We start from the raw sequence: 24465 nt of genomic DNA on the forward strand, positions 1-24465 counted from the left end.
TGAACCTTTTTCCCTTCACACATCTTTGTCCGATTTCGTTGTAAATTCCTATTCTTTTGACCTTTTTTGAAGACATTATTCTCTGATTTTTATCGAGAGTTTTCTTAGGTGACCTAGGTCATTTAAGATGTAATTAACTATAGGGGCTTGCCCTTATAGGAAGTTTTTCCGAACTCAGCTTAAAATAAACCCTATTTAATTATTTGTATTAAATAAGCGAACTTGTCGGCAAATAAAACGGTTTCGTAGACCCAAACGGATGTCATATGTTTTCTTAGTTTATTTGATCGAGCCTCACCCTCAAATCTTGTGTTTATTCCTCGGGGTAGATACATGATTTGAGGTAGAGTGCTATTTCATTTAAACTATGAAAAATATGAGGTTAGTTTGATTTCATATTTTTCTAAAATTATATACATATATATACGTAAATTAAAACGTCCTTCCGAAGCGGGCGACGAGATTTCGATTCCGGCGACCGACAGCTTCTTACGGGCGACCCCCCAAACTTTCTTTTAACTTTCTTTTAGTGCCGACAATGATATGGTGTTGAGTTCCAGCAAACCGCTTGACAAAAAAGTTTTCCATTTTCGCGAACGTTTTTACTGAACCATTAGGCAGCTCCGCGTACCAGTCGAAAGCGACTCCTTAAAGGCTGCTAACGAACTGACGAAACAACAAAGGTCATTATCCCCCACGTTGCAGCAACTCGCTCGAAAGTGTGCAACATGTTGTCTGGGTTCCCCGTTCTATTGAAAGTTTTTAACAGAGGTGGTATGAAACCCTTAGGGTATTAAACGACATCAAACTCTTTTAGGTAAGGCCTGCCCTTCAGAACTGATGCCCCTCTTTTAGATTGAGCCACGACTTCTTTCACCTGCTGTTCTACCATTTGCTTGATCTCCATTTCAGATATTAGGCTTTGGGTGACATCTTTCTTTGGTTGGTCCTCTTTGTTAACAGAAGTGAACTCTTTCCTTTTGTTTACGGTGTGAACAATCTCTAGTTGATTTGCTCCTGGAGTTGTTATTGTCTGCGGAGACTGTGTCTGCCCTTGAATTGTAGCCATAGTGGTCATCATCTCTTCCATTCTCTTTTCCATGCGATCAATCAATTCATCCTTCTGCTGGATGACCCGTTGGAATGCTTCAGCGACATTTTCCTCAAACGGTGGTCGTTCTTCCCGTAAAGATGACAATGCTCTGATCTCAATAACGTAAACTTCTGCAAAATCCTCTTCTATACAACTTGTCAAATCCTCTTCATCATCAGATTCATTTCTTCTTTTGTCAAATAATTGTTTAATATCTACCATAAATTTCTCCAATTGCAAGGTCAATTGAGGGTGACTGGTGGATGACCTCTTCTAAAGAAGGCTCTAAAGCAGGAAAGACTTCTTCAGGCTTGGAACCAGCCTTAATTTCCTCAGCTTTGGTCCTCTCCGTAGGTATCGATTTAGTAGCTTTAGGTCTCCACACCATCTTCTTTGACAATGATACTCTAGGGTCGGGTGGCCCATTATCGGTATCAACACTACGGTGAGTGGTGTGTTCCCTAACACGCGGACCGGATACGTCAGTGGGCAACTTCTTTTCTTCTCTTGGCTCCTTTGCTGAAGAAAGGACCTCCTCCCTTGTAACTCGGAGAGCTATCCTCGGCCCAAGGCAGGACTTGATTGGTACTCGTCCTATGGGCCTCGGGGAAGTAGTGGCAGTGACGAAAGTGGGCGGACGGACTCCCAAACGTTGTTTGGCGGGAATTCTAGGTAGTGGTGGAACACTAGTGGTAGGAACGACTGCGGCGCGATGATCATACAGTCGAAGCTTAGAGGAGGTTCGTTGGGGCGAACCTTCCCTCTTCCTTGTAACCCTCTTGACAGTTCATGTATCAGATTCACCCTTTTTTAAAATCTGAGTTTTTATCTGGTGTGACACGACACACAACATCCTCTTCAATATTTCAACAACTGAACAATTTTCCTTTATTGCCAGTCGCTCGAACACGACTCGTACTCGGGCTAGCAGTGTATCACTCACTTTCCTCCTTTGACGCTCATAGTGGAAGGGCTGGGGTGGTGTAGCGGAAATCCTGGAGACATCTTCTTCGCTGAGGGAGGCGGACAAAGGATGAACCCTACTCCCCCCCAACAGGGGTGAGGCCTCGGGTAGTCCAACTTCCTCTTCCGCAGTGGGAGTATCGGCGGGAACAGAGAACTCAACAACTTTTACTCTCCTAACCTTGGCTAACCTTCTGTTTCTGTTTCTACTCTATGTCCGAGTCAAAAACACGAACTTCGAACTGGACTTCAGGACCGTCTGTTCGATCACCTTTGAACAGAGAAGTTCAGAAGTTCATTAGGACTTTATTTTTGTATGGGGTCGGACCCCCGATAGGTGTCTTTTCCTCGTATCCTTTTTGGTTTAGTTTGCAAATTGCAAATATAGCCAATTATTTCGCCTTTTAATCGTTTGTTTCATTTAATTAAATGTCTCAATATTATAATTGCTAAGCAAATGATAAATTTGAATAACTGTTTTGTCCGCTTTAAGCTTTAGCATGGCGACGTTACCGCTACCGAACTTGACTTTGGCATTTTCAAACTCTTGCCCAAGTTTAATAACCGCGACATCGGCCTGCTCATCTTTCTTAACAGCGACATCCATTCCAGCGGTGAAAGAGAAAATTAGCTTGAGTGTAAACATTTTCTCTAGAGGTAGGAAAAAGTTCAGCACATTAACATCATTCCATGCTTCACAATAATAATTGCAGGACGAATATCAAAGCTTAACGAGCATATTCGACAAACTAGTTGTTTCTTTTTTGAAACTTATCCAAATGATTATTATTATTATTATTATTTATTATTATTTCTTTGAATTTTATTTCGTTTCATTTTAAGAGGAAAAGAATTTGAAAATGACAGATTTCAAATCGTTTTAAAGAGTAAAATGCAGCGAATATGAAGCGTAGGACCCAGTCCTAAAACTGGATAGAGGTGATCTTACACCAAACTCACTTCGGTCAACACCGCTCGTTGCTCCTAATCCACCACACGTATTGGGGGTCCAACCCACTTCAGACCCATTCTTAAGGTCTGGAGATTCCGGAACCTCTTTATTTAAGGGTGATTAATTAGATGGCTCCAGAATAAAAAAAACGTTGGCTATACTCGCTCAAGGAAGAAATGAACGAGGTACGCCAACGGAAGAATGATAGTCTAATCCACTGATACATCAAAATAATATGTTGTTTTAAGTATATATTTTATGCTTATTTTTGGTAATATTGCAGTTTAAAGAAGGTTATTTTCATGTTTTTGTTGCATGTATATCAATTTTAGATATTTGAAATAAAAGTAGCAAAAAAGATGAAATTTGAAGCCAAAACTGCGAAGTTTCAAATTCTAGCTCATGATGCGCCGGATTGGCGCCGAATGCGCCAAAACTCAGAACAACGCGGGCTTCAGCAAGCTGGCGCATGATGCTCCAGATTATCTGGCGCCAGATGCGTCAGGGACGACTTTCTGCGGATTAAGGCAGTTCGAGACAAATTTTGCATGAATTTTCAGAGGGACACTTGTTCTAAACACCCCTTAGAGTAATTCAATGCATTTAAACATTTTGGAAGATTCTTTTATAAAGGGATATGTCTATTGGATCAATGGACATGTCTTTTGAATTTAAAAGAATTGACTTTTGGACAGAATTTTAGAGAGAATTTTGAATTCTTTTAGGAGAGAGACACCCTTTAATAAAAGAGACGGAAGTCTAAGGCTTGAAAAGAGAGGAGTTTTGGGCATGAGGTGTGGCGTGAAAAAGAAGAGTTAAAGAGAGAGAGAAAGCCAAGGGCTTGGAGATTTTCTTTAAAGATTGTAAGAGGAGATGGAAGGTTTATGAGATAAGTTGTCTTCATTACACTTCTAAGAGAGAATTGAAAGTGCTTGTAAAGAGAAAAAGACTTAGAGAGAACTTCTAGTAGTTTGCTTGGGAAAGATTATGAGATAAGTTGTCTTTTATTTCTTTTATTTTGTAAACTTATTTTTATATATGAAATCCGTGTTTTGTCGTATCTTTCTCATAAATTCTGAATAGTCTTCTAAATTATGAATAGTCTTCTTTATCATTCTCTTTACTTTGAGATATGGTTTTGTAAAGAATTGATTTTATTTTCTATGATTTTAAATGTTAATAGTTTTATATGATTTTAAATGTCAAAAGTTTGTGATGATTTGAACTTTGATCTTCAATTACTTTTCACTCTGGCCAACTGAAATGTTAAACTATGTTGAGAAACATATGTTCCTTAAGGGCTATGATTTCTACAACATACTATGAATCACATTTGATTTCAAGAAAGAGGATGTCCTATGGAGTTGAGTGCAAATAAATAGGAAAATATATTTTATTAGATGCAGAATTATAGATTTAAGGTGCAGATTAAACTATCCAATTTGGTCCAGTTGATAATGCAGAATTAGAAATTTTAAGGTGATAGATTAAAATCCTCAGTTTGGTCTAGCAGATTGACAATTGATGCGAGATGTTAGTCCTCAGAGGAGGGAGTAGTGAGAGTTTTGGAGTGACAACCAGTATCCTCACAGCCTAACCACAGAATTAGGGACCAAACTATCGATTAGTCAATGTTCTTTATGCACTTGGAAGAGGGTAAATAATATGATTGCTCACATTTGGTACAAAACAGTTTTTATTTATAATTTCAAATGATTTTAATTTCTTCACAATTCATATACTCATTGTAAAATGGAATGATTCTTTCTTAAATTTGAACTTTCCGTCACAACATCTTAATTTTAACTTTCCTTTCGTAAATTTACTTTTGAAAATTTACTTTTGAAAGTTTAGCATTTAGTTTAGTTAATATTGTCTTTCAACAACATTTTAATCAGCATTCACTTGTTACTTAATATTCAAATTTTGCACTTTATTTTTTGTATTTTTAAAATTGTACTTTACATTATAATCTTAAGAACTTATTTACAGATATTTTTCAACTTCATTATGAGATCGATATCTAGGACTCCATTAGAATCCTTTATTACTTGAGTGATAAATATACTTGCGTTATTTTTAAAAGGGATTTAGCAGGGATTTTAAAATAAAAGTTAATGATTTTTTAAAGATAAAATTATTTTAACTGAAGTTATTTGTTTATATTAATTTGCATATTTGTTATTGTATTTGCAGTGAGTATTTTGTAATATTGAAAAATATTTGCAAAATTAACACACTAAATTCATCCACATCAAGTTTTGGCGTCGTAGTCTGGGAAGTAAAGTTATTTTATAATTTATAGTATTTTTATTTTAAAAACTAAAAAAAAAAAAAGAGTTTGTAGTTTTGTTTGGATATTTTCTCATTTAAGTGTGTTTGCTCATTTTTAAATTACTTGTATTTGTTTATGCTTAGTGTATGATCTAAAAATTTAGTACTTTACGATTCTGAGTTAGAAAAAACAATTAGAAAAATTTGAAAACGACAAAAAGAGATAGACCATATTAGTAAAATGACTTGCAATTTGAGTGATGTTGTAAATGAAAATGAACATCATCGAGACCTTTAAGAGATTATGCTAATCCTACAGCATATGAAATTCATTTTAGTATACAAAACTCTGTTGTAGCTGTCAATTCATTTGAGCTTAAACCTGTTATTATCCAAATGAGTTTGGGGGAACAACAACTGAATATCTTAATTTACACATTGCTAGTTTTTTAGAATTTTGTGTTACATTTAAATATGATGGAGTGCCGAATGATGCCGTCAGACTTAGACTTTTTCCTTTTTGCACTAAGGGATAAAACTAAAATATGGTTAAACTCGTTAGCACCTGGATCTATCAGAACTTGGGGAGCTTTATCACCAAAATTTTTATCTAAATATTTCCCACATTCAAAAACTGCTTAGCTTAGAAATGATATTATTTCTTTCTGGTAGTTTGAAGGGGAATCAATTTATGAAGCTTGGGAAAGATTTTAAGATCTCCTTAGAAAGTGTCAACACCATGCGTTGCCAGACTGGTAAACTTTCTATAATGGGTTGGTTGAATCTCTTATATCGATAAGTTTGGATCTCTTATATCGATAATTGACGCTGTTGCTGGCGGATCATTAATGTCAAAACCATTCGATGAAACCTATTTTTTAATTAAAGAAATTAAAGAGATGACCACTAATAATTTTCACCGACCCTCTGAAAAGGTAAATCCAAAAAGAGTAGCTAGTATTCATGATTCTGATGCAATAGATATGTTAGCTGCACCAAATAACTGCTATATCAAGGGAGATAGATCAATATGAAATGAATTATTCTCAGACATCACCTGTGCTTGAGGAAAGTTCATTGGGATAAATGATAAAATCTTAATCTTCTTATGAGACCTTAAATGCAATAAATAATCGTTCTAATAATCCTTATGCCAATTATTATAATCCCTGTTGGAAGAATCATCCAAATTTTAGTTGGAGTAACAATAATTTTAATGCCGCAAGTCTGCAATGGGGAAATAACACTGCGAACTCATTGGGAAACTCCAACAATTAAGGAAATCCAACTTATATACTTTATTACCCTCCAGGATTTAATAATTTGCACAGTAAAGAGAAAAAGTTGTCAATGAAAGAATTGATATTGTAAATGGGGAGTCAATTACAAAGTTAAGGAGCTAGGAGCTACAGAGCTACAATTAGAAACATGAAAAATCAATTGGGATGTATTGCTACCGTACTTAACAATAGATCTTCAGGAAAGTTGTCTAGTAATGTTGAAGTAAATTCTAAAGATCAGAACAAAGAGCAAATTAAGATTATTCAACTTAGAAGTGGAAAAAAATTAGAAAACAAAGTTAAAAAAGATGAGGTGAAAAATGAAAAATCTGGTGAAGATTTTTATTTTGAATCAGAATGTTCTATTAAACCAATGAAAATCACTATAGAAAGACCACCACCACCATTTCCTCAAAGATTGAAACAGAAAAATAGAACTACTTTTCAAAATTTTTAGAAATATTGAGAAAATTAACCATTAACATTCCATTTATTGAAGCTTTGGAATAAATGCCAAGCTATGTGAAGTTCATGAAAGATATACTTAATAAGTAAAAGAAGCTTGTAGATAATGAGACTGTTTCACTCAGTGAAGAGTGTAGCGCTATAATTCAGGAAAAAACTTCCTGAAAAACTTAAAGTCCTGAAAGTTTTACAATTTCTTGTGCTATTTGCGAAAATTTTGTTGGAAAAGCTTTATGTAATTTAGGAGCCAGAATTAATCTTATGCCGTTATCAATTTTCAGAAGGTTAGACTTAGGAGATATTTAACCTACAACTATAACTCTTCAGTTAGTTGATCGTTCGATTAACTATCCTAAAGGAGTTATAGAAAATATTTTTGTAAAGGATAAATGATAAAATCTTAATCTTCTTATGAGACCTTAAATGCAATAAATAATCGTTCTAATAATCCTTATGCCAATTATTATAATCCCGGTTGGAAGAATCATCCAAATTTTAGTTGTGGAAGAGTTTTGATAGATGTGCAGAAATGAGAATTAACTATGAGAGTTGGTGATCAAGTGATTACATTTAATATTACAAAATCAATGAGGTACCCTCCAAAAGAGCAAGAGATTGAATGCTTCAGAATGGATATTAATCAATATATAAGCCGTGAATATTTCAAAAAGACATTTGAAACAGAATTGAAAAGAAATATGAGGAATATTAAGATGAGGATAAAATTCAAGATAAATCTACGGAAGTGAGTTAAGAAGATTTGGATTATCTTCAAGAAAAATTTGAAATGTTAGATCCTATAGAAAATTATAAGAATTTGATTTCATCTATTGAGAAACCTCTTGAATTAGAACTGAAAACATTTCCTACACATTTAAAGTATGCATTCTTAGGAGATTTATCTACATTACCCGTAATAGTATCTTCAAAATTAACTGATAAACAAGAACAACAGTTGGAAACTTTGAAAAGATATAAAAAAACTTTTGAATGAACATTAATTGATATTAAATGAATCAGTCCCTTCAATTTGTTTGCATATAATTTTATTGGAAGATCAACATGAATCAAGAGCTAATTCTCAAAGGAGATTAAATCCTATGGTGAAAGAAGTTGTTAAGAAAGAAATTTTAAAATGGTTAGATGCTGGAATAATATATCTTATTTCAGACAGGGTTTGGGTAAGTCCAATTCACTGTGTTCCAAAGAAAGGAGGTGTGATTATAGTGACAAATAAGAATAATGAATTAATACCAACAAGATGAGTCACTGAATGAAGAATCTGCATACACTATATAAGATTAAATTCTACCATTAGAAATGATCATTTTCCTTTACCCTTTTTGAACCAGATGTTGGATAGGCTGGCTGGGCAAATGTATTTTTGTTTTCTAGATGGATATATCAGTTATCATCAAATACCTATAGCTTCAGAGGATTAGGAGAAAACAACTTTTACTAGTCCTTATGAAACCTTTGCTTTTCAGCGAATGCCTTTTGGATTATGCAATGCACTTGCAACATTTCAAAGATGTGTGATGTCAATTTTTAGTGATTTAATTGAAAAAGAGATTGAAGTTTTTCTGGACAATTTTTTCTGCGTTTGAAACTTCATTTGAAATGTCTAAATCATTTAAAGAAAGTCTTCAAATGAATGTCAATTTGTGGTTGCAGGAGGAATTGTGCCTGAGCATAAATTTTCAGAAAATGACATGAAAATAGATACTGCAAAAATTCAGGTTATATCAAACTTACTTTCGCCTATTTATGTAAGAGGAGTTAAGAGCTTCTTAGGACATGCTGAATTTAACAGGTGATATATTAAAGATTTACTAAACCTTTATGCCAACTTCTGAAAAAAGATATAAAATTTGATTTCAACCAAGATTGCTTTAAAGCTTTTGAAACTTTAAAAGAAAATTTGATCACTGTTCCTATAATTGTTTCATCTGATTGGGAAACGTTTTGAATTAATATGTGATGCTAGTGATTATGCAATTGAAGCTGTATTAGGACAGAGATATGATAAAATTCTGAGAGTTATGTACTATGTTAGTAAGACCCTTAATGTTGCTCAGATTAACTACACCACCACCGAAAGAGAGCTATTAGCTATTGTGTATACTTTTGATAAATTTAGGTCATATCTGATTAGAGCTAAATGTGTTGTGTATACTGACTATTCGACTATTAATTATTTCATGCAAAAGAAGGATGCGAAACCAAAATTAATTAGATAGGTACTTCTGATGTAAGAGTTTGTTTTTGTAATAATCGATAGAAAAAATATTGATAATCAAATTGATGATTATTTATATAGGCTAGAACTAGAAGAAATACTTAACATGAAAAAAAGTAATGAAACTTTTTCTGATGAATAATTTTATACTGTAAACGGATAATAAATACCTTGATATGCTAATATTGTAAATTATATTGTTAATAGTATCCTACCATATGGATTAACAAAACAACAGGAAAAAAAATTCATTCATGATTCAATGACTTATTTTTGGGATGACCTCTATTTATATAAACAATGCAAAGTTTTAGTAATGAGACGATGTGTGCGTTACATAAAAATTCTGGAAATTATTCAGAAATGTCATGATTCTGAATTTGAAGGACATTTTGAGAATGATAGAATTGCTCATAAAATTTTACAATTTGGATTTTATTTGTCTACTCTATTTAGAGATGCTAATATATATATACATATATAAACATGTGATCAGTGTCAGATAGTAGATAATATTTCAAGAAAAGATGAAATGCCTCTAAATTTTAATTTGAAAATTTAAATTTTTGATGCATTGGGATTGGATTTTATGAGACCATTTATATATTTATTATGAAATATATATATATTGATTGCAGTGGATTATGCTTCAAAATGGATTGAAGCAATCGCTTTATCTCGATGTGATGCTCCTTAGAGTGTTTCAAAATTTTTAATTAAAATTATTTTTATAAGATATGGAATGCCAAATGCCGAGAATAATCATTATCGATAGAGGATCTCATTTTAGAAATGCAACAATTGCAAGATTGATAGAAAAATATAATATAATGCATAAAATTACAACTGCTTATCATCCCCAGACTAGTGGTTTAGTAGAATTATCTAATCGTGAAATTAAGATAATTTTGGAAAAGTGTAAATCTTAGTAAAATAGATTGATCTGCTAGATTAGATACTGCACTATTGGCATACAAGACAGCTTATAAGATACATATGGTATGTCCCCTTATACATTAAATTTTGGAAAGACGTCACTTGCATGTAGAGCTGGAGCATAAAGTTTATTGGGCTATAAAGAAATAAAGTTTATTGAGTTATAAAAAAATTCAATTTAAATTTGAAAGAAACTGGTAAGAAAAGATTATTGCAATTGAATGAACTTGAAGAAATTAGAAATAAATCTTACGATGATGTTAGGATTTATAAAGAAAGAATGAAAGAATGAAATGATCTGAAGATAATAAAAAAGTGATTTGAACTCGAACAGGATGTTTTATTATACAAGTCTTTCCCTTTTCCCTATAGAGCTATTAATATTGAAGATTCTACGAATGAAAGGATATTTAAAGTAATTGGGAAACTATATTTTGATGTCAAAAGACTAGTTTTTAAAGAAACTATGATATTGGGTCACTCAAAATAAAGACAGGAAATGTCGGACTGACGACATTAAACCAAACGCTTTGTGGGAGACAACCCATACATATCATGTTTATTTTGATTTTAAGATTTTATTCAAAATATTTACATATATTTATATTTGTGTTTTCTTAGAGTTCGTGTATTTGAGAAAATAATTTAAAAATATTTTTATTTAGCTAATTTTATGGAAGAATTGAGAATTTTTTGGAACGAAATCAAAAAAGCGAATTTTTTGGAATTGATGCATGATGGGCCAGATTGGCATATGATGCGCCAAATTCTAGAGAGCTGGTGCATCACAGCGACGAAGATGACTTAAAACATTTCAAAAGACAGTTTTTGGCGGATTCTTCTCCTTATAATTCCCAAAAACTGATTCCAAAGTCCATTTTAGGGGGGAAAATGAGAGAGGAGTCACTAGATTTGAATTCCAATGGCGTTCCACTCTATAAATTCCGCTAGATTTAGAATTTTCTACCGGAGAAAGTTCGTCAGTTTCGATGCGTAAAAGTTGCATGATCGTGTTTTAGTGAAGAAGAGACTAATCAAAGAAAGTGGTTTGTGATTCGAGGATTCAATACACCGAATACTTGAGTTGAAGATATTATTGTGCAGAGACGTTAGGAAGTGCTTTGTTACACTACTGCCGCCGTAGTCGTCCTTGTGGTGAAAGAGTTTTATACAAATCTACATGGAATCAACCAATGAATTGTTTATGTGCAAGGCAGGTTCGCGCAATTCACTCTTTTAATAATAAACGAGATGTTTATGATTGAAAATATGTATATCTGTCATTACGCGAATTTTACCCATACTAGATAATATGAATGAACTCTATCGGTACCTTATGGATGAAGATGCAAATTGGGAGGCCAGAGATGATGGAAATGTAAGTTTTTCGTAATCGTTGTTAAATCATGCTTCTAAGACATGACACTTCTTTATTGCATTGAAATTACTTCCTACTATGAAAATCAATAAGGTAACTAATAAGGTTAAGGTAACTAAGGAGAGTGCTATTCTGAATTACTGAATTTAAAATGGAAAACCTATTAATATTGGAGCAATCATTTTGAAATCGGTTTTGAGTTTGATTGTTAATGGATCTGTAACTGGACTTGAACATCTATCCACTATTTTCCTACTATGCAGTCAATCACAAGTACCTTATGAGAGTTGGGAAAAAGTGTTTCTTCCTTGGAAGCCGATGAATCCAGAAGTCTATTGCAACTGTATTGGAATGAGAGATGAGAACGATATGAATGTACTGATGGATCAAGCATCCTGTAATTCATCATCTATTCAGCCTTACTTCAGTTCGAACGCACTTTTGAATCAAGAAGATAAGATAGAAAAAGAGGTGCAAAATCTTATGCATGCAATTCAAAGTATTTCTGAAATGTTGAATCACTTGGATTGGAGACTTGAAAACATTTTTAGTTTACTGGTTGTATTAAAGATGGTTTGGTATGTATGTTCAAGAAACATGCTTGGATTGGGGAGGATTCGCTGATGAGTTTCCTTATCGACCCTTTTACAACTTGTATGTGCACTACTAATCTATGGGAGATATCCAAGAGGACGAGAGTGAGGACGAGAGTGAACAAGAGGACGAGAGTGAAGAAGATGTTTCAACTTAATCTATGCACGGAACGTTATGTTTAGTACTGCTTGTTTTAGTTGTTTGATGTGTTGGATTGCTCTTACTTTTATTGTTGAAATATATCGAAGTTTGTGTTTGGTATTTTGATGTTTAGATTTCAGTGTTAGGGTATTTTGGTTTGCTTTAAACATTGAAATAGATGTTCGTTGGTTTGATAAATGTTAGTTTGTAATAACGCGAATTTTATATATAAAAGTGTGTTTTGTGTTGTTTTGTGTTGTTTGTGTGTTTTGTGTTGTTTGTGTAAGATTGATGTTAGAGTAATGTTTAATTATGCTTATAAAGGCTCATTTGAGTTAATTAGAAGTAGACATAAAACAATACGGAGTAGATTTTCACAGAATGAAATCTGAAAAAATAAAGGCGCTGTTGCATGATGCGCCAGTTTACAGAGAGTTGGCGCATGATGGGCCAAATTCTCGAAAACGCTGGATTGTCTAAAAACCCGCGATATCGTACAGTAAAACTCTATTTTTACTGCTTGGGTCGTCTCCTACCTCTAAACCTTGATCCAGGGCTTCACATTAGGCGCGATAGAGAATATTTCAGAGGCTAAAATCGTAGATTTCATCTTCTCTTGGTAAGAGTCTCGCTTTAACTTAGAAATTTTTGATTTTCACCATGGATTTTTCTTACAGTATGGAAAATCTGAAAGTTCGGATTTTTGATGAAAAAACTTGAAGAAAACTCATGGTGAAAAGTTTCTTAACAATAATCTTACTGGAGGAGTTAGATTTTTAATTTTATAATTTATTTGAAATTTATTTTGATTTTGGTAGAATTTCAAATGACTCCACGAGTGAAGAGTGGAAGGTCAGATGATTTTGATGCACGAAGATTTGTTAATTTGAAGACCCAGTTTTAACACTCAAATAGAGTCGAGAAGATTGATCCAGAACACTTGCTCACCCGAGTGGCGAAATCGAGAGGTTAATCTTTGCCAGAAATTGGGAATGGTTTTGCTACTTCACTGCAGTAGCGATTGTGCTAATGATTCGGGAGTTTTATGCGAACTTGAGATTTATTGATGACGATCACATTCTTGTGAGAGGTAAGCAAGTTGAATTTAATGCAGAAATGATCAATGCTTTTTATGCGTTGAGGAATGTATTTTTATGCAGAAAGGATCAATGCTTTTTATGCGTTGAGGAATGTATTTTTTGATTAATATGCTGCATTTGTGATGACTGATTTATCACTGGATGAAGTGATTGCCTTCCAGACTGATGGAAGAAGAAAATGGAAGATTTAAAATAATAAGATAGTTAACTTCTCTGCTTCCATGCTGACTAGTCAGTCAAAAGTATGACACCATTTCATCTCTGCGAGACTACCAACAAATTATCTGGCCAATGTAACGAAGGATAGAGCTGTATTGAACTATTGCATTTAGAATATGAAAGCAATAGATGTTGATGGACTTATAGTTCATCATGCACGGAGCATAACTAAGAGCTATACAACTAGTGGTTTGGGTTACCCTGCTTTGATTTTCACTCTTTGTGAGCAATCAAGAGTGGAGTCCCATAGAAATGAAGAAAAATTTCAACCACAAAATCCTATTGGGAAGCATATGATTCAGAGAGTTGAATCTAGGGGTGGAAGAAGTTATAGATCCTCTACATCAGCTGCAGGGGCATCTATTTCTCGCCCTGCATCACTAGAAAACATTATGAACCAACTCATGATTCAACAATTGGATATAGTAAATATTCAGAATTAGATAAAACTAAAGTTTTTATTCTAAAGTTAAAGATATTTGGTATGATAAGATAAAATTAAGTTTTCATAAAACTAAGTTTTTCTATTTAATGTAAAGTAAATTGTATTTTTGAAGTATTAAAAAATTTAGAGTTTCATGTATGAAGAAAATAATGAGATTTTATGAAAATCATAAACTAATATGAATGTATAAAGTGAAGAAAGGGAAGAGTTTTAACTTTAAGGAGAGGATAGTGAAATTCAAAACTATTAAAGACTATCCAGATATAACAATCCTCACTTGAAAATATCCTAAAAGAAAAGAAAAGAAAAGAAAAAAAAAAGATAAATAAGTGAGGAGATGCCTAATCAAAAATTGACTTCACTTGAATCAACTTAAAGAAAAAACTTTATTACATTTTTAAAACTTATATTGGATTATTAGTAGCATTATTAGTAAATTTTTCCTGAAGTTTTTTTTATATGAATATTATAAATATCCTTGATATGATAAATTGTAATTTTTTTTGAATTGAATAGAGATTCAAAAATCTTAAAATTGACTACTAAATACTTTTAGACTTAGAATTTGAATCTAAGTTATTAAAGGTTTTTCTTAAATTTTATTATTTTACAGTAGCTATAAGTTAGTCTCTATCCTAAGTCATATGCTTTTATGTAGTAAAAGTGTCACTCTAGGATATATAATATTTAAGTTTGAGGATTTTGATACACCAAAATAATATGTTGTTTTAAGTATATATTTCATGCTTATTTTTTGTGATATTGCACTTTAAAGAATGATATTTTTATGTTTTTATTGCAGGTATATCAATTTTAGGTATTTAGAGCAAAAATAATAAAAATGATGAAATTTGGAGCCAAATAAGCGAAGTTTCGAATTCTGGCGCATGTGCGCCGGATTGGCGCCAGATGCGCCAAAACCCAGCAAATTGGCGCATGATGCGCCAGATTGGCGACATATGCGCCATTTGACTGAGAGTTGGCGCATGATGCGCCAGATTGGCGACATGCGCCATTTGACTGAGAGTTGGCGCATGATGCGCTGATGAAATTTGGAGCCAAATAAGCGAAGTTTCGAATTCTGGCGCATGTGCGCCGGATTGGCGCCAGATGCGCCAAAACCCAGCAAATTGGCGCATGATGCGCCAGATTGGCGACATATGCGCCATTTGACTGAGAGTTGGCGCATGATGCGCCAGACTTGACGCCAGATGCACCAGGAATGACTTTTTACTGATTAAGACGGTTCGAGACGAATTTTATGCGAATTTTCAAACGAACACTTGTTCTAAACACCCTTTGGAGTATTTTAATGCATCTAAAAACTTTGGAAGGTTCTTTTATGGAGTGATATGTCTCTTGGATTAATGAACATGTCTTTTGAATTCAAAAGAGTTGACTTTTGGTTAGAATTTTGGAGAGAATTTTGAAATTTTGGAGAGAATTTTGAATTCTTTTTGGAGGGGGGCAACCTTTAATAAAAGAGAGAGAAGTCTATGGCTTGAAGAGAGAGGAGTTTTGGGTGTGAGGTGTGTGGCGTTAAGGAGAGTTAGAGAGAGAGAAAGTCAAGGACTTGAAAATTTTCTTCAAAGATTGTAAGAAGACGTTTTCATTACATTTCTAAGAGAGAATTGAGAGCGCTTGTAAAAAGAGAAAGATTTGGAGAGAACTTCTAGGAGTTTGCTTGGGAAGGATTGTGAGATAAGTTGTCTTTTATTTCTTTTGTTTTGTAAACTTGTTTTTATATATGAAATCCGTGTTTTGTCGTATCATCTCATGAATTCTGAGTAGTCTTCTTTATCATTTTTCCCTACTTTAAGATATGGTTTTGTGAAGAATTGTTTTTGTTTTATATGGTTTTAAATGTCAAAAACTTGTGATGATTTTAACTCCGATATTCATTTACTTTTCGATCTGATCAAATGAAATGTTAAAATGTGTTGAGAAAATTATGTTCCGAAAGAACTATGATTTCTACAACATTAAGAGAATTACATTTGATTTCATGAGAGTATTTCATCAATGAAATTGAGTGCAAATAAATAGGAAAATATATTTGTTGGATGCATAATTGAAGATTTTAAGGTGACAGATTCAGATCCCCAATTTGGTCCAGTTGATTGGAAACTGATGTGAGATTGTTAGCCCTCAGGAGAGGGAATAGTGGGAGCTCTAGAGTGACAGCCAGTATTCTCCCAGCCCAACCACGAAATTAGGGACCAACATTTGTATTAGTCAATGTTCTTTATTCACTCGGAAGAGGGTACATAATAAAATTACTATTATTTGACACAAAATATTTTTTATATATAATTTCAAATGATTTTAATTTCTTCACGATCCATATACTCATTGTAAAGTGGAATGATATTTTCTTAAATTTGAACTTTCCGTCGCAATAACTTTCGAAAATTTCCATCACAACATGATTTAGTTTTAATTTTTGTAAATTTACTTTTGAATGTTTAACATTTAGTTTAGTTAAGTTTGTCTTTCAACTGCATTTTAATCCGCATTCACTAATTACTTAATATTCAAACTTTGCACTTTACTTTTTGTATTTTTAAAATTATACTTTACATTATAATCTTAATAACTTATTTACAACATTTCAAACTTCATAGTGAGATCGATGTCTATAACTCTATTAAAGTCCTTTATTACTTAAGCGATACGTATACTTGCATTATTTTTAAAAGAGATTTGACAGTTTAAAGATTTTTAAAAGATAAAATCATTTTAACTGAAGTTATTTTGTTAGAATTAATTTGCATATTTGTTATTGTATATGCTATTTTGTAATATTGAATTTTGTAATATTGAATAATATTTGCAAAATTAACACACTAAATCCACCCGCATCACCCACTAGGGACATGGACACACTACCGATGTTTGAAAAGAAAACCACCTGATCAAAATGGAGAGAAACTATTCCCCAACAGAGTCGCCAGAAATTGTCGAGCAAATAAATGTCGCACATTCTTTATTTATGATTTAGCTTAATGTAATTATGGATATATTTATATATGTGATTATAACTTTATAAAATAATATTTTAACTTTGAAAAATAATGTTTCAATTTAATTTATGTATGACTATAATTTTTCAAAATAATTAATATTTCAATTTAGAAAAGTGAGACCGAATGAACCTCACATATTTGATAGTCTAGGTGGTTGAACAAGATACCACAAACAGTACATTATCCTAAAGGATAAACACACCATTTGTTAGTAGACTTAACCACCTAAACCAAAGAGTTTGCGACGTCTGTTTAGTCTGCGAAACTTTTTTTTTATAAGCCGACAAGTTCCCATACCTAATATTAGAATTAGATAGAATTTATTTTACCTAGGTTATTAGTTCCCTATAAAGACAAACCACTATAGTTAATTACATCTTAGGCAATCGAAATCACCTTAGAAGACTCTCGATTAAGATTAGTGATTTGTTTTCAAGATTTCAAAGTTTGGGTTTTCAAAGTTGGACATAGGAAAATCAAAAGACAAGAGCTCAAAATAGGAACAATTATTTCTAAGATGTCAAAGGAGTGAAAGGTAGGGGATGTCACAGATCCGAGGGAAAACCCTAATGACTTCCTAACTATGTTATTATTAGGCTTTAATTTTGAAGAGATGTTATTTGATGCTTTATCTCACCAATTTTATTATTTAAAACTTACACTCGCACGATATCTGATTGTGCAAATAGCCTATGAAGGTAGGTGAATTTACATCATACCGAACGACGACCTCAGAATCTTAAGGAGAATTAGGACTTATAATGCACAATAGTGTGGTACAAAAGCCTAAAGCCGAAGTGAGGATTTATGTCGCACTAAACAAACTATCTCAAAGTCCTATGAGTTTGTTTTTTATTTTATGAAAATTCAAACTAAGGATTGTCCTTCACTTCGCCGTGGCGGTCTCAATCGTCGCCCTCCGTTCGCTCGCTTCCTGGAAAGGATACTCCGAGCTCCTTAACATATCGGTCATATGTTCAAGGTTTTGGTGTGCATAATTATACAGTTGTTTGGTCAGTGGCTCGCCATAGGGTGCCTCTTAAACCGGACGTCCTACTTTCCTCTATCCTAAAGACCCCTGCAAGTTTATAAAAGTAACATGAATAATAAAAGAAAACATGCTACGAAGCGCAGTAAACAATAAACAGTAACATCGCAAGCATGAACTATATATATTTGCAGTAAAGTGCTGTAAAGGAGAATGATAAGTAAAGAAATGACAGTAAAGTGTGCAGTAAAGAAAGTAAAATGCTGTAAATATAAAATAAAACTGTATACCTGACGGGCCTGCTACTCCTGTAAATGGGGTCGGTGTTGCAGGTGAAAGCAAACGAGTTTAATGGAAAATTTAATTGGGGGCAAGCATTTACTTATGCAAATAGGAATGAATAGAATAAAAAAAACATCACCTGAAAATCTTGAGGGAAGCCACAAATGACCCATGGTAACTCGGAGAAAACCATTAGAAATACGAAGAAAATCCGAAGGAAATCACGAGTAATCTACAAAGACTCGAATAAAACCGTATGAAACGTACGAAAAATTCGAGGAAAGAAAAAAAATCGTAAGCATTCGGGTTGGGGTTAGCTCAGATTTTAGTTATTCTCGAGGGACTTCGAAGACAACCATCAACCATCCGTATGTATAGAGCTCGACATTCAACTAGAAATTTCTAGCAATATAATCTTAGGAGGGCAATCCGTAGCCTAGTATAGGTAATTAAAATCGTATGACAAGTGGACACTCGGATTGTATTACTTAAAGTTTATATTTTGGCATGCATATAGGCTTAACTCATATAAGTAAAGTTTATATCTATTTTAGTAGTCAAAATATTTTGTAAATTACGTATTTGTTCTTATCGTTGTATTTTTAAAGATTTGATTGTCCACAAGTCGATCACACTGTCGGGCTAGGATCTTCAGCAGCTTAAGAAGGAAAGAGTACTTGTTAGTTTAGTGTCGGTGAATAATTTTGTCATCCTGCATTTTCATCGGGTGCGATATTATTCCGCTCTACCACCGGATGCTTTTGTCATCACGGCCTTAAACCCTAAAAAAGACTGTCCAACTTACGACCTTGCTTGATGGTTCATATATAACTATAACTATATATGCGCGCTTATGATTCCGACATAAGCACATAAAACCAAACCAAGAAGCAAGCAAAAAGAACAAAAAAGAGATAAATAAGAAAAAAAGAAGTCTAACTCACCTCCAAAGGTAGTTTATGGAGGCCAAAGCGGTAGGAGGGTCAGCCTCATATATTGTATCAAAAGGTTTCAATTGCTAGCCCAAAACACTTCGAAAGCAACACACTCATAAATAGCTAGCTCTTTTTTCCAAACTTCCGGTGTAACAAGCCGAACGAGGTGTATCAAAAGGTTTCAATTGCTAGCCCAAAACACTTCGAAAGAGACATTTTAAAAGATTCCAAGTTGCTCCAAATTCAACTCAAACCTGCTCAAAAGTCGCACTTTGAAAGGGGCCCAAATTGCAATTAAATTCTCTCAACAAATATCAAAAGGGCCTTGCATTGCAGTCTTTTTAACCCATTGAACTGGGCATTGAAACTCCTTCCAAACATCAAGCAAATCGGCTCTCAAATCGACTCTCAAAGAATATACTCAATTTCCCAAAACCACGAGAATTAAAGCATTTAAACCCACCCTAAGGTCAACAAATTAGAGGTAAAGACAACTAAGAGGACCACCAAACTCAATACCAAACTCAACATAAAAGAACCCAACTGACTGATTTCGGGTAGGGTAGTAAGGCAACAGTCCACGCCAACACAGGGAATATAAACTGTAGATTTCAATTAGGAGCTGCGAAAGCACCACTCAAACCGACACAACAGAGCCCACATAGTTGATCTCGGGTAGGAGCAGCAAGGCAACAACCCACGCCAACACAGAGAACCCAAATAGCTGATCTCGGGTCGGAGTAGCAAGGCAACATCTCAAACCAACACAGGGAACCAAAACTGCAGATTTCAGGTAGTAGCAGCAAAAGTACCACCAAAACCAACATAGGGAGGCCACAATAAAGACTTTGAATTGATCCAACTAGGGAAAACAATCGAATTTAACACAGGGAAGCTCCAGCTAGGCTCTCGAATAGAGCTAGCAAGGAAAACAATCCAAACTAACACAAGGAATCTCCAACAAGGCTCTCAAATGGAGTTAGCAGGGAAAACAATCCAAACTAACACAGGGAAGCTCCCGCAAGGCTCCCGAATAGAGCTAGCAACAGAGAAGAAACATAATAAAACTCCAAAAGCTCCAAAGCAAAAAGTAACCATTTGCATATGTTTCAAATAGGGGGGAGGGGGGGGGGGACAACTAAGCCCCAAAACAGAAAGTGATCAATTTCATAAGTATGCCAAAACGTTTTCGTAAAACTGGAGCCAAGGAGTATCTCACAGCCAAGCGAGTCTAAAAACATTGCACACATGCATCCCAAGAGACATAAAATAGGCCTAGATAATGCAGCCTGCGGGTAAAGATAGTAGGGAACAAATTGGCAAAGAAAACACCAAGTATATAGGGTTGAAACAGCATTTGGACTTCACATAAACTAAAGAAGGTGGATGACATAAATGTTTAGGTGTACTAAGAACAAAAGAAAAAGATCTTCACATGCATAACACTTGAAATATTGCCAAACACCCTCAGCTAAGAAAAAAATGAGGTAATTAAATCAAGCTCAACAAACTTGCTAAAGGCCTAATCATTCATAGCAATTGATAATAATTCCAAAAGGAAAATCTAGGCAAGATAATCAAGTATATATTTTTTTTGAAGCAAAATCTTGCTCAAGATTTTTTTATTCCCCTGGGCTTATTCAGCCTCTGTCGGGCAGAAAAGAAGAGTAGAAAGAAAAGCAATTACCTTGCTCGAGCCCTTTTGAAAGAAAAAAAAGAAAGCCACTGAACTCCTAAACACCAAGTTCTCAATATCCAAGCCTAACCTAGCGGAAATTGCAGCAGAATCTCCTCCAGACTCAAAATTTTGGTCACCCCTTCATGACCCCCCCTTCATGGGGTTTTATACCTGAAGAAGAAGACCAGAAAGAGAGGAAGAGGGAGTTTAGTCGTATCATCGATGGATGATGGGGGATTGCAGAGCATAGCTAATTAAGGGAAACGTGCGCAGAAGGCTCAGGTAACCGCAAACATGTCGCAAAGGGGAGCTACGAAGTGAATCGACATACGGTCGTGTGGGTCAAAGGGGATGGATGCTTCGGACGCATCAGTCACAGAGGGAGAAGAAACTTCGTGCACAATGAATCAAGGAGTCACCTCGACGAGGCGTGGAGAGAATGCTTGGGCAGGCGACCAAACTGGGGGGCTTAAGCTGTGGCGTGCGTGTGTTTTGGCTAAGCAGGGTTAGCGATTTTATATTATATCCCTTATATATATATATAAAGGATATATATATATATATATATTTAAAATACCCTAATTTTCGTGCCATTTGTGCGTGTCGGGAATTGTAGTGATGCGTATGTCCTTCCTAGCTAAAGTCGACGCTCTGGATGCACTCCAACAGTAAATTTTGTCGTATGTGGTCATCCAGACAACCTCGGTGATGACCGGGTCGAAAACGCTTCAAATTCAAATTTCCTTAAAATTTCATTCCGTGATCGATTATTCCAGCAATTGATTCGAGCTTGATCAATCATGGAGCTTTCTACAGGTGCAAATGACATTAATTCCGATATTAATGTGCATCAAGTGCGTGAATTGTGGTATTCGTGCATTGTGATAGTGCGCTGAAGTCACGATGAGTTTCCTAAGACTTTAGATCTTATGTATACTCGACTTGAGTTTTTTTACATTGATTTTAATCGATTCAACCAAATAATGAGGATTTAGATCCATCCATATGAAATTGCAAGGAGTCAAGAAGTGACTCGAATTTCTAGTTAGTGCGGGTCCTTGACTAGTCCTCCAAGTGAGTCCAAGAGGAAGTCCTAAGTCTAGACCCTAGGCTCTTAAGGAGAATGAGAGACATCAGTAAAAATGAGGTCAACAACAGTTTTGCTGCGTCAATCCCCGAAGTTGACATTGGAGGGAGCCGCGTGTGCTTGGAGCCCTAGGCTGATGAAGGAATAAGATGAGATGATGATGGGGGAAGAAGAAGAGAAGTTTGTGCGGAGGGAGCCGAAGCGAGTTCTCGATCCGAATCTCATATGCATAAGAGATGTTTGAGCCGAAGGAGAAGTGAAGAAGAAAGTGTGTTGGTCGGGCCAAGTTTAGAGGAGACCAAGTTAAGGCATGGGTTTGAAATGTTATATTTATGAATTTAATATATTAATATTATTAATATTAAATCTCTAAGATAATATTTTATATAATAAATTGAAATGGGAATAAATAATAAAAGTAATTAGAATTACATAATAATGAAAAATTTAATAATTAAATAATGTAAATTTATTAAATAATTAAATTGTTAACAATTAATGATTTGTAATATGAATATCCATGTTTAGGCTCAATTTTTAAAATAGTCGACGTCAAGACAAATCAAGTAACAAATTAATGGATATCGATGTGAATACTCGTACTTTTAATTTATAATAATAATTTATTTTTTCTCAACTATTTTACAGTTAATGGAACTTGTATATGATTTATTTATTTTTTTATCCGTCATATTGTTATGATTGTTATAGCTATTTACTCTCATGCATTTATATAATATGCTGAATTGAATGAGATGAATACATGACTGATATCTTTATGTAGAATGCTTGTATATGCATGCTAACTATGATGGAGTCACCCCTTAATGGTACTAGTGAGGAACAGTAAGGTACATGTGCACGTATTTGAAAAATGTATTTGGAAAATGATATTAATATTGATGTGTCTTAATTAACATCGTATTTGAAAAATGATATTAATATTGATGTGTCTTAATTAACATAAATTTTAGACGATGCTACTGTGACAGTTGTACACATATAAAATAATATCAATTTGATATTGATATAGTAAGGTTCTTTGAATAACGTCAAATATTTTTATTGATTTATTAAAAGTTTGAATAGCATACATATTGCTTCATTTTCTCATTTATTACTGTCATTTGTGAGTATGAGTATTCACTGACTTGTCTTGTTCATTGTTATTTTAAACTAACTTTTCATTTTAATTAAGTGATTAAAAGATAAACGATACACAAGAAAACATTTATTGAAAACGCGGACAACTGTTAACAAGATGAATGTAATTTTATTATTTAAGTATAATTTAAGTAGTAACTCTTTCATTTGTGAAATTGTAAATGAATATAGTAAATTTAGTTTTCATCATCCGACCATCTGTTCCCGTCTTGGTTAATTCTAAACCCAGGGCCGGGTCATAACATCTCGCTTCCGAGGTGATGACTGTATGGTGCTCCTTCTTTATCTCGCTCTCGAGATGGTGATTTATCCTTCCTCCATCGCTCCACGTTGTCCTTCCCTATGCCCCCCCCAAACGCAGTATATCTTGCTGAATTTCTGCAGTTCCGGCCGCCACGGTTGGTCTCCCTAGTTCTCCACTTTGCTTCCGGTGTTGTTCCAGCCCTTCCGCTTCGCTTCCACTGCTTTTCCAGTTCTTCTGCTCCGCTTCCATTGCTATTCCAACCCCTCCCTCGTAGTTTCCTGCAGCCATCAGCCCTCCCAGCCACTTTCCCCACTGTCCAACCTCCTATTTCTTCATGCCCCCTCCGAAGACAGCAACCACAGTTGTCTTTCTTATAGCTTTGCACCTCCCCGTCATGGTTACCCACACACCTTTGCTGCCGCCACGCCTTCCAACCCTTCCCCTACCCTTTTGCTACCTCTCCGGAGTATCAAACCATCACCGATCACCATCACCACCCCGTGATCCACCCTAATTTGTTTTTGTATTGTCATTGTCCCAATTCATATTTTCGTGTGTTGTGTGCATCGTTATTTCTGTTTCAGTGTGTTGGTTGTAATTGCTTATTGACTTTTGATAATAATATTTGTTTACTTATTGTTGTTTAGGTTAACTCCAGTATTAATAGAGATGAGCCTTATCCTTATGATAATGCTGCTGGCCATGTGACTTTTATGTTAATTTCATGCTCTTTTTATTAATTTCACCATAATATCAAAGAATTGTTGACATGTTTTTTCTTGATTCGTGTAATTTTCATTCTTGACCTTTATAATACCCAGGAGCATCAAAGCTACTACAAAAAGAAAATTAGAGTAGCAGCATGCAGCCTCCGAAAGATTCAAATCACGAAAGATTCTAATGAACTTATTAAATACATATCGTATACTCAAGTTTAAGAATTGAGAAACAGAACCACTTTTGGTCTATATGTGAAAAGCTA

At 34.4% G+C, this 24465-nt stretch overlaps 1 protein-coding gene across 2 annotated transcripts in view; it reads left to right on the forward strand.

The window, feature by feature from the left end:
* Positions 1 to 24465, forward strand: part of LOC110037504 (glucuronokinase 1-like) — a 57176-nt gene that overhangs the window by 20977 nt on the left and 11734 nt on the right. The gene's annotated exons all lie outside the window — the stretch shown is intronic.

This window comes from Phalaenopsis equestris, unplaced genomic scaffold (genome assembly GCF_001263595.1).
Source record: "Phalaenopsis equestris unplaced genomic scaffold, ASM126359v1 Scaffold220411, whole genome shotgun sequence".
NCBI lineage: Eukaryota > Viridiplantae > Streptophyta > Magnoliopsida > Asparagales > Orchidaceae > Phalaenopsis > Phalaenopsis equestris.